A 10,816-nucleotide genomic window follows, 5' to 3' on the forward strand; every position below is an offset into this window, starting at 1 on the left:
ATATAGCAGAAGAAAGGGTCTTATTCACTTTAACAAGCTGGACTCTGTTTGTAAGGAAAGAGGCATACCAGTGAATCAGATAGGGGTTCACTCTCAGATGGTACATTTTTGAGAGTAAAATATTGGGTTGTATTGTATTAAAGGCAGATGAATAATCTAGAAAGAGAGCTCTTACATAATTGTGAGGTTTATCTAGATGTTTAGTGATAATATGAACTAGTGTGGCAACAGCATCTTCTGTGCCACAACCTGTTTTATGAGTTAATGTATAATGTATAATGTATAATAAGTAATGAGTTAATAGAGTTAATCCAGCTGTGTGTAATTTAGTCTCAGTATAAATACAGCTGTTCTGTATTTATGGTTTATTAGTGGAAAGTGGTTTATTAGTGAACACTAGTGAAGAAACAGCATCATGAAGACCAAGAAGGAACTCAGCAGACAGATCAGAGATAAAGTTGTGGAGCAGAAGTTTAAAGAAGGGTTAGATTATAAAAACACATTTTTTGCTCATCCCAAGCAGCTCTGTTCCATCAATCCATCATCCAAAAACCAATGAACCTAAAACATATTCTACACCTGTTTCTACAAACCTACCAAGACATGAACCAACCATCCACCCAAACTGACAGATCCAGTATTACTTTTATTCCACTTCACAACCATGTGCTACTTTGTGTTGGTTTATCACTTAAATCTCAATAAAACACATTTATGTTCTTCTGTTTCAGGTGTTCATGTTCTTCAGTGGAGGCACGGCTGTGAGGGTGAACAGAGTTCTGATGGATCTCTGACTGTATTAAAAAGTATTAATGAATTCGGTTATGATGGAGAAGATCTGATTCAGTTTAACTGCACCTCTAAAACCTGGATAACCCCGGAGGAGAAGAAGAACAGAGAGAGGGAGGAGAAGAACAGAGAGAGGGAGGAGACGTGGAACAAATACTTTAATGCTTCTAAGAATTGTGAGAAGTGTGAGGAGATGCTGGAGATGTATTTAAAGTACAAAACTACTGACATCACACAGAGTCAGAGTAAGTATCTGGTTGCTTTTCATAATTTTGATTTAGACATCTTCTTCTTTTCTTCATCTTCTTATTATTAATATTGTTACTATTACTACAAAAATAAGATGAGATAAAATAAGAAAATCCTTTATTAATCCTACAGCGGGGGAAAATTGCAAAGTTGCTGCATCATAGAGGACAGAAGTGTCAGGAAATATAAAACAATATAATATAAAAATCTATATATACAAAAATATCAGAGAACAATAACAATACTATAAAATATATATCTAGAAATATTAAGATTAATGGAAGCACAGTCCCCCAGTACACATATCATGGTAAGCAGTGATCGTTTTTTACTGCACATAGGCTGACAGTAACAAACAGCAAATAAATAGTACATAAGAGCTGATATTGCACATATTGTCCATAAACACATTATTCCACATATGATAAATTTAGCTATTGCACATAGTACAGCACTAGAGCAGCAATAAGTCAATTGTTTTATTACACATAAACTAGTGAGGGATAGTCGGAAATGTACAGCAAAATCATCTGTATTTATTTAATAGATTTAGTTTACTGTTTGTTGAATTTATTTACTTTAATGTAGCAGTTTAAATAAAGGTACAAAATTATAAAGTAATAATAGAGATAGAGGTTAGAAAATCTTTACTATATATATATATATATACTTTATTACGAATATATTATTAAAATGGTGCAGGCATTACTGTATCATATTGTGGTGTAATTATAGTGATATGAACTGTTATATTTTTATCTGTTTGAAGGCTAAACTGAAATGTTGCTCCATTTCTCTCTTTAGCTCCCCCTGATGTTCATATATTTGTAATGAAATCTGTAAAAGATTCAGGAAAGCGGATCCTGACCTGCATGGCCACGGGATTCTACCCCAAAGACGTGAAGATGAGTCTGAGGACGAACAGCATTTCACTAAGTGAAGATCTGATCACATCTTCTGGAGTCAGACCCAATGATGATGGAACCTACCAGCTGAGGAAGAGTGTGGAGACACAGGAAGATGAGAAAGACCAGTACCACTGTTACGTGACTCACAGCTCCCTCAAAAAATTGGGTAAATATAATCATACATTACTGACATATTATGCTAACATACTATTATAATTACATTACATTACATTACATTTTGCAGACGCTTTTGTCCAAAGCGACTTACAATAATGAAGTACAAAAGTAACAGGAATTAAGATAAACCATTTTTAGATAGGGCTTAAAGGAGGTCGAAGGCAAATAAAGGGATAGAGAAGTGAAGGAGGGGAAGAAAGAAATGGGGTTAGAAGTAGTTAGTGTGTTAGAGGTGTTAGGAGAGTAAGTGCTCTTTGAAGAGCTCAGTCTTCAGGAGTTTATTAAAGATAGTGAGAGATTCTCCTGATCTGGTAGTAGAAGGTAGTTAGTTAGAGGTGTTAGGAGAGTAAGTGCTCTTTGAAGAGCTCAGTCTTCAGGAGTTTATTAAAGATAGTGAGAGATTCTCCTGATCTGGTAGTAGAAGGTAGTTAGTTAGAGGTGTTAGGAGAGTAAGTGCTCTTTGAAGAGCTCTGTCTTCAGGAGTTTATTAAAGATAGTGAGAGATTCTCCTGACCTGGTAGTAGAAGGTAATTAGTTAGAGGTGTTAGGAGAGTAAGTGCTCTTTGAAGAGCTCTGTCTTCAGGAGTTTATTAAAGATAGTGAGAGATTCTCCTGATCTGGTAGTGGAAGGTAGTTTGTTCCACCATTGGGGAACTCTGTATGAGAACAGTCTGGATTGCTTTGTGTGAATGTTTGTTTGGTAAAGCGAGGCGACGTTCATTGGAGGAGCGCAGCGGCCGGGAGGTAGCGTAAGCCTTCAGGAGTGAGTGCAGGTAGGAAGGAGCTGTTCTGTATCACCTTGTATAAAAAAGCACTAGAACTTAGGGATATGTTGTTTAACGGTGAAAGTAAGAGCTTTACCACACTCACTCACACTGCAGTGAAGGGAACTAAAGGGATTAAAGAGACTAAACAGCTGTGATTAGTGCCTTTTAAGAAAAGCGCTTATCAGTGAGAATAACCAGCTTTAAAAACAGCTTCAGTTTAATAAAGAGAGTAAAGATCAGACTCTGGATCAGTGGAAGAAGATCATGTGAAGATCTGAGTCCAGATTTATCCTGTTCCAGAGTGATGGAGCATCAGAGTGACTAGTCTAAAGTCACCAGTGTTTATGAGTAGAAGATCAGTTTATGATATCATCAGTCAGTTTTACTGGTGCTTTCTTTTTTGTGTGTGTGTTTTTTTTATAGAAAGAAGTGAGTATCTGGATGCTTTTTATTATTATAGTTTTATCACCATTACTCGACTGTTCAAAGAGGAATCTGATTTAGATTCCTTCTTCTTCTTCTTCTTCTTACTATTATTATTACTAAAATAAGATGAGATAAAATTAAATAATCCTTTATTAATTCTACAGTGGGGAAAATTGCAAAGTTGCTGCATCATAGAGGACAGAAGTGTCAGGAAATATAAAACAATATAATATAAAAATCTATATATACAAAGAATATAAGAAAACAATAACAATACTATAAAATATATATCTAGAAATATTAAGATTAATGGAAGCACAGTCCCCCAGTACACATATCATGGTAAGCAGTGATCGTTTTTTACTGCACATAGGCTGACAGTAACAAACAGCAAATAAATAGTACATAAGAGCTGATATTGCACATATTGTCCATAAACACATTATTCCACATATGATAAATTTAGCTATTGCACATAGTACAGCACTAGAGCAGCAATAAGTCAATTGTTTTATTACACATAAACTAGTGAGGGATAGTCGGAAATGTACAGCAAAATCATCTGTATTTATTTAATAGATTTAGTTTACTGTTTGTTGAATTTATTTACTTTAATGTAGCAGTTTAAATAAAGGTACAAAATTATAAAGTAATAATAGAGATAGAGGTTAGAAAATCTTTACTATATATATACTTTATTACGAATATATTATTAAAATGGTGCAGGCATTACTGTATCATATTGTGGTGTAATTATAGTGATATGAACTGTTATATTTTTATCTGTTTGAAGGCTAAACTGAAATGTTGCTCCATTTCTCTCTTTAGCTCCACCTGATGTTCATATATTTGCAAAGAAATCTGTAAAAGACTCAGGAAAGCTGATCCTGACCTGCATGGCCACGGGATTCTACCCCAAAGACGTGAAGATGAGTCTGAGGAAGAACAGCATTTCACTAAGTGAAGATCGGATAACATCTTCTGGAGTCAGACCCAATGATGATGGAACCTACCAGCTGAGGAAGAGTGTGGAGATACAGGAAGATGAGAAAGACCCGTACCACTGTTACGTGACTCACAGCTCCCTCACAGAACCAGTAATTAAAAAAATGGGTAAATATAATCATACATTACTGACATATTATGCTAACATACTATTATAATTACATTACATTACATTACATTTGGCAGACGCTTTTGTCCAAAAAGTACAAAAGTAATAGGAATTAAGATAAACCATTTTTAGATAGGGCTTAAAGGAGGTCGAAGGGAAATAAAGGGATAGAGAAGTGAAGGAGGGGAAGAAAGAAATGGGGTTAGAAGTAGTTAGTGTGTTAGAGGTGTTAGGAGAGTAAGTGCTCTTTGAAGAGCTCAGTCTTCAGGAGTTTATTAAAGATAGTGAGAGATTCTCCTGATCTGGTAGTAGAAGGTAGTTACTTAGAGGTGTTAGGAGAGTAAGTGCTCTTTGAAGAGCTCAGTCTTCAGGAGTTTATTAAAGATAGTGAGAGATTCTCCTGATCTGGTAGTAGAAGGTAGTTAGTTAGAGGTGTTAGGAGAGTAAGTGCTCTTTGAAGAGCTCTGTCTTCAGGAGTTTATTAAAGATAGTGAGAGATTCTCCCGATCTGGTAGTAGAAGGTAGTTAGTTAGAGGTGTTAGGAGAGTAAGTGCTCTTTGAAGAGCTCTGTCTTCAGGAGTTTATTAAAGATAGTGAGAGATTCTCCTGATCTGGTAGTAGAAGGTAGGTAGTTAGAGGTGTTAGGAGAGTAAGTGCTCTTTGAAGAGCTCTGTCTTCAGGAGTTTATTAAAGATAGTGAGAGATTCTCCTGATCTGGTAGTAGAAGGTAGTTAGTTAGAGGTGTTAGGAGAGTAAGTGCTCTTTGAAGAGCTCAGTCTTCAGGAGTTTATTAAAGATAGTGAGAGATTCTCCTGATCTGGTAGTAGAAGGTAGTTAGTTAGAGGTGTTAGGAGAGTAAGTGCTCTTTGAAGAGCTCTGTCTTCAGGAGTTTATTAAAGATAGTGAGAGATTCTCCTGATCTGGTAGTAGAAGGTAGTTAGTTAGAGGTGTTAGGAGAGTAAGTGCTCTTTGAAGAGCTCTGTCTTCAGGAGTTTATTAAAGATAGTGAGAGATTCTCCTGATCTGGTAGTAGAAGGTAGGTAGTTAGAGGTGTTAGGAGAGTAAGTGCTCTTTGAAGAGCTCGGTCTTCAGGAGTTTATTAAAGATAGTGAGAGATTCTCCTGATCTGGTAGTGGAAGGTAGTTTGTTCCACCATTGGGGAACTCTGTATGAGAACAGTCTGGATTGCTTTGTGTGAATGTTTGTTTGGTAAAGCGAGGCGACGTTCATTGGAGGAGCGCAGCGGCCGGGAGGTAGCGTAAGCCTTCAGGAGCGAGTGCAGGTAGGAAGGAGCTGTTCTGTATCACCTTGTAGGCGATTGTAAGAGTTTTGAATTTGATGCGAGCATCAACTGGTAGCCAGTGGAGCTCAATGAGCAGCGGGGTGACATGTGCCCGTTTTGGCTGGTTGAAGACCAGACGTGCTGCTGCGTTCTGGATCATTTGGAGTGGTTTTACTACACAGGCCGGGAGGTCAGTTAGCAGGGCATTGCAGTAGTCGAGGCGTGAGATGACGACTGCTTGTACCAGGAGTTGGGTGGCCTGTTGCGTCAGAAACGGTCTAATTTTTCTGATGTTATAAAGCGCGAAGCGGCAGGATCGAGCAACTGAGGCCACATGTGATTAGGGCTGTCAACGTTAAAGTGTTAACGCACGCTGTTAATTTGGAATCAGTAACGCGTTACTATTTTTTTAACGCAAGTTAATTAAGGCACCAAATTTGACTCCTACTTCCGCTGGAATCTGCCCCGCCCCGCCCAACACACTGATCTGTTTTCTGGCTGAACGACTGAACGGCGGCGCTCATACGGTGTCCAGCAGTAACAGTCCGGTTCAGACTTCCAGCTCTCTCTTTTCTCTCTCTCTAACTCATACACACGCGCGCACACATACACCCGCACTCCTGCACTGCACTGCTCCTCATCTCTGATCACTTTTAAATATTCAAATTAAATTCAAATTCAGAAATCCTCACAACCAATTTTACAGTTCAATTTATGCATCATGCATTCTCCAGCACTCTATGTTGATTTTATTTGCCCTCAAACATACAAATATATACTATTATTTTAATTGACACCACTAATATACATATAATTGCATTTTACATTTCTTTACATTTATTATTTTATTTACATTTAAATATTCACTATAATAATTTACATCTGAAGAAAAACAAATGCGATTAATCGCAGTTAATCACAGAATTTTGTTGTGATTAATCGGATTAAATTTGTTAATCGATTGACACCACTAAATATGATACATTTAACATACTGAGATTCTGTACATCACTCCCATTGTGATGCTGGTGGATACAGGTGTGTGTTAGCTTCTTAGAGTTGGGGGCATTACTATTGTTAGTAGGAGCCCTAAAGAGTGGGTGGGGTAATTAGCCTTTTATATTGGGTAGAAAATGGGATTAAAATAGAAATAAAATAATTATTTATAAAATGTATTTTTATAACAACAATATTTTAGGTACTATTAATAAAATATCATTATTTATTTACACCCTGATGTCCATTAAAATGATAATAAACCAATGATCTATTAATTACTTTTGGGTTTAACTAAACTAATAGGTAAGAGCCTCTCCATGGATAATAATTACTGCATGGGTGATAAATATGTTTCAGCTGCAACAAGTTAACATTTAACCCTAACTGATGCAGGGAGTAGCTTCTCATCAGTTAATTAAACAACCATGTGGAAAGACAGACTCATGCTGTGGTCTTGGAAAGGTGTTTATCTGTTTCAGAAGGGTCAAATTCTTGGTATGCATCAATAATGCAGGGAAAACATCTGAAGAGAAACTAAAACTACTAAAATCAGGTTAAGAACTGACCAACTCTTTATTATTAAACAGTGAAAGGACAGGGGGGAACATCATCTACCAGGAAGGAATGTGGTCAGAAAAAATATCCTAAATGATGGTCATAAGGGATCACTTAAACGTTTGGTGAAATCAGACAAATGGTAGAACAACAGAGCTAGAACTTAGAGATATGTTGTTTAATAGTGAAAGTAAGAGCTTTCCCATGTGAAAATCTGATGAGTCGAGATTTATCCTGTTCCAGAGTGATGGAGCATCAGAGTGACTAGTGTAAAGTCACCAGTGTTTATGAGTAGAAGATCAGTTTATGATATCATCAGTCAGATTTACTGGTGCTTTCTTTTGTGTGTGTGTTTTTTTTTTTTTTAGAAAGAAGCTCTGTGGCCCTTATTATTGGAGCAGTTTCAGCCTCTGTGCTTATAATGCCGGAACTGTGTTGTGTGATTGTCTATGTTCTGATAAAGAAAAGAAGAAATCGTAAGTAGTTCTGCTTTATTTTAAGCCTGCTACACTACTTCCTGTGCTTCCTGTGATGTTAAATGATGTTTAGTACAGGATACATGACTGTAAATATAAGACGATGTATTAATACTGGAATATCCTCTGGTTTAACAGGTACAGGGGGTGATAGTGTATCACCTTCAGCCAGCAGTGACAGTGTGCTCAAAGGTAGGTGGGATTGTATTTCAGGATTCTGTGAAATACACATTTTATACATGACCAATATACAGTATCTCACAAAAGAACAAGATTACACCCCTCAAATTTCTGCAAATATGTGATTTTATTGTTTCATAGGAAATACCATAGAAATTAAACTTAAGGTTGTCAGTGTGCAACTTGAATAGAATTTACTGATTTACTGTCCTCCATTAATATCTAAATATCTGCAACACAAGTGAGCAAACCTCTGCAGTGTGTACACACCGTCTTTCTGATAAAAGCAGAAATATTTGCTTTAGCTAACTTTAATTAGAAACACGCTTCTGAGAGGAGGTGCTTTTTAAGGCGGGGGTGCAGATTTAAAATAAAAGTTTATTTTAAGACAATTTCTGCTTTTTCTGCATTCACATTTTTTGGGGGGACAAATCCACCTATTTCTGTTCCACCCACCCCCCCCGGTTCCTATACCAATGAATTTGTGTTGTTTAAAACAGGATGAATGAGTGTAAATGTGAGTTGGTGTATTTATTCTGTAATATTCTGCAGATTCAGCAGACGTTGGAAGTCCTGCTTTAAGTTCACACTGCACCAGAGATATTACACTTGTGCACTTCAGTCCTGGTCCTGACTCCACCCTGCCCTGCCAACGCACACCTGATCTACCTATCAATCAGCCATGTCCTGTTAAACCTGTTCACATGATCGCCGAGTTTGTACAGGACAGTGATCAGGACCAGGACTGATGAAGACGGTGATAAACTCTCTACAGGTAGGTGGGAATTTATTTACCACCGTTATTTTTGTGTTACTCGCCCCGTGTTTTTTTTCCCATTTTCTCCCCAATTTTGCTCAGCCAATTACCCATCACACTCACTAGGACTCTCCTCATCACTAGTGATGCCCCAACACCAGGAAGCCTCCTCCGATACACGTGAAGTCAGACTCCGCCTCTTTTTGAACTGCTGCTGATGCAGCATTACCTAGTAGCATCACAGCGCTAACGCTCGGAGGAAAGTGCAGCGACTCTGTTCTGAGGTGGTCTGTGGATTGTCCTTGACTGTTCTCACCGTTCTTCTTCTCTGCCTTTCTGATATTTTTCTTGGCCTGCCACTTCTGGGCTTAACAAGAACTGTCCCTGTGCTCTTCCATTTCCTTACTCTGTTCCTCACAGTGGAAACTGACAGGTTAAATCTCTGAGACAACTTTTTGTATCCTTCCCCTGAACAACTATGTTGAACAATCTTTGTTTTTAGATCATTTGAGAGTTGTTTTGATGAGCCCATGATGCCACTCTTCAGAGGAGATTCAAATAGGAGAACAACTTGCAATTGGCCGCCTTAAATACCTTTTCTCATGATTGGATACACCTGGCTATGAAGTTCAAAGCTCAATGAGGTTACCAAACCAGTTTTGTGCTTCAGTAAGTCAGTAAAAAGTAGTTAGGAGTATTCAAATCAATAAAATGATAAGGGTGCCCATACTTTTGCACCGGTCAAATTTTGGTTTAATGCGTATTGCACATTTTCTGTTAGTACAATAAACCTCATTTCAATCCTGAAATATTACTGTGTTCATCAGTTATTAGATATATCAAGCTGAAATGGCTGCTGCAAACACCCAAATATTTATAACTAAAAATGATTAAGATTAATAGGGGTGCCCAAACTTTTTCATATGACTGTATATATTTTAGTAATCTAGATCAAATTACTGATGTATCTAAACATTCAGTTCATATGATTGGATAAGATCTGAATCATTATTTAATCAGAAGAAAAGAAGGAGCTCCCTCCATCCTATGGAAGATCTCTAAATACAGTATTAAAGATCTGTTCTGTTTCTGTTATTGTGGTGTTTTCTGTTCACCTTCTGCTGCTCTGCTGTTTAAATAGAAATAGAACTTAATTATCCTTCTGCCAACCCAGCTACAGGTCCTGCTATCAGTCCACCTAAAGGTCCTGTTACCCCAATCCACCTGAAGGTCCTGCTATTAGTCCACCTGAAGATCCTGCTGCCAATAAACAGCCACCCAATGGATAAGATGTACTATTAACCATACAGTCCAAACTGTAGTTTACTCTTACAGACCGTTCCACACCACTACTGAAAGTCTGTGCTTTTTGAAGCTGAAACTAGTTTTAATCACTCAGTGTTAGAGCATGGTGTTATTAAAGACAGTGTTGTGGGTTTGGTACTTGGGTTTACTAAGCTGCCAGTTTTGTGCCTTAAGCACTGAAATTTCTGTGTTGTGAATCAGAAACCTGGAATTATACAAACTGGAATCCAGTAAAGAGGTCTAGTGTTGAGCTCTTTAATCTCGCCTTGCCGTAAAATTGTGTAAATTGTATTAATTTGTGTGTAATGTGTGTAAATTGTGTAAATATTATTATTATTATTTTTAAAGTCTGGATTTTGTTGTGCAAAGTGTAAGAAGGCAACCTATACCGCCAGTGTCCAGCAAAGTGGCAGAGCTGGTTGGTCTGGGACAAAAGACTCAGTTTGCCCTGCTGACTAGGCTCAGCTGTGTGACACAGTATAAAGACCCAGTGAAACCTCAGTTCTCTGTCGCACCTTTGTAGAGGAGTGACCAGTAACAGCTGGCGACAAGAAACAACAATAAAAGGGAACAGAAAAGAAAGTAAAACCAGGCAAAAAAGACCACAAAAGCCAAACACAGACAAATTCAAAACTCCACGTTAAAGAACCTGTCTGTGACAGCTCAAGTCCCTTTGCTCTTATTTTAAGGTGCGCTTTTAAAGTGCCGTTTCAGTGCTCAACTCACCCAGCTCCAGTGGTGCCTTGGTATCAAACTGGCTCACAATCCCTGTGGGTGGGAGTTCAACCTTGTGTGCTTTTATTATGTAAATTAATAAATTTATACATCTAAA

At 37.6% G+C, this 10,816-nt stretch overlaps 1 protein-coding gene across 1 annotated transcript in view; it reads left to right on the forward strand.

Moving 5' to 3' along the window:
• The window catches only part of LOC125788868 (H-2 class I histocompatibility antigen, Q7 alpha chain-like), a 67,312-nt gene extending 56,496 nt beyond the window's left edge, over positions 1 to 10,816 (forward strand). Inside the window, exon 13 of the mRNA XM_049472809.1 lies at positions 10,674 to 10,816. The gene's annotated coding sequence lies outside the window, so the exon portion shown is untranslated. The remainder of the gene's footprint in view (positions 1 to 10,673) is intronic.

The sequence above is a fragment of the Astyanax mexicanus genome, unplaced genomic scaffold, assembly GCF_023375975.1.
Source record: "Astyanax mexicanus isolate ESR-SI-001 unplaced genomic scaffold, AstMex3_surface scaffold_31, whole genome shotgun sequence".
Classification (NCBI taxonomy): domain Eukaryota; kingdom Metazoa; phylum Chordata; class Actinopteri; order Characiformes; family Acestrorhamphidae; genus Astyanax; species Astyanax mexicanus.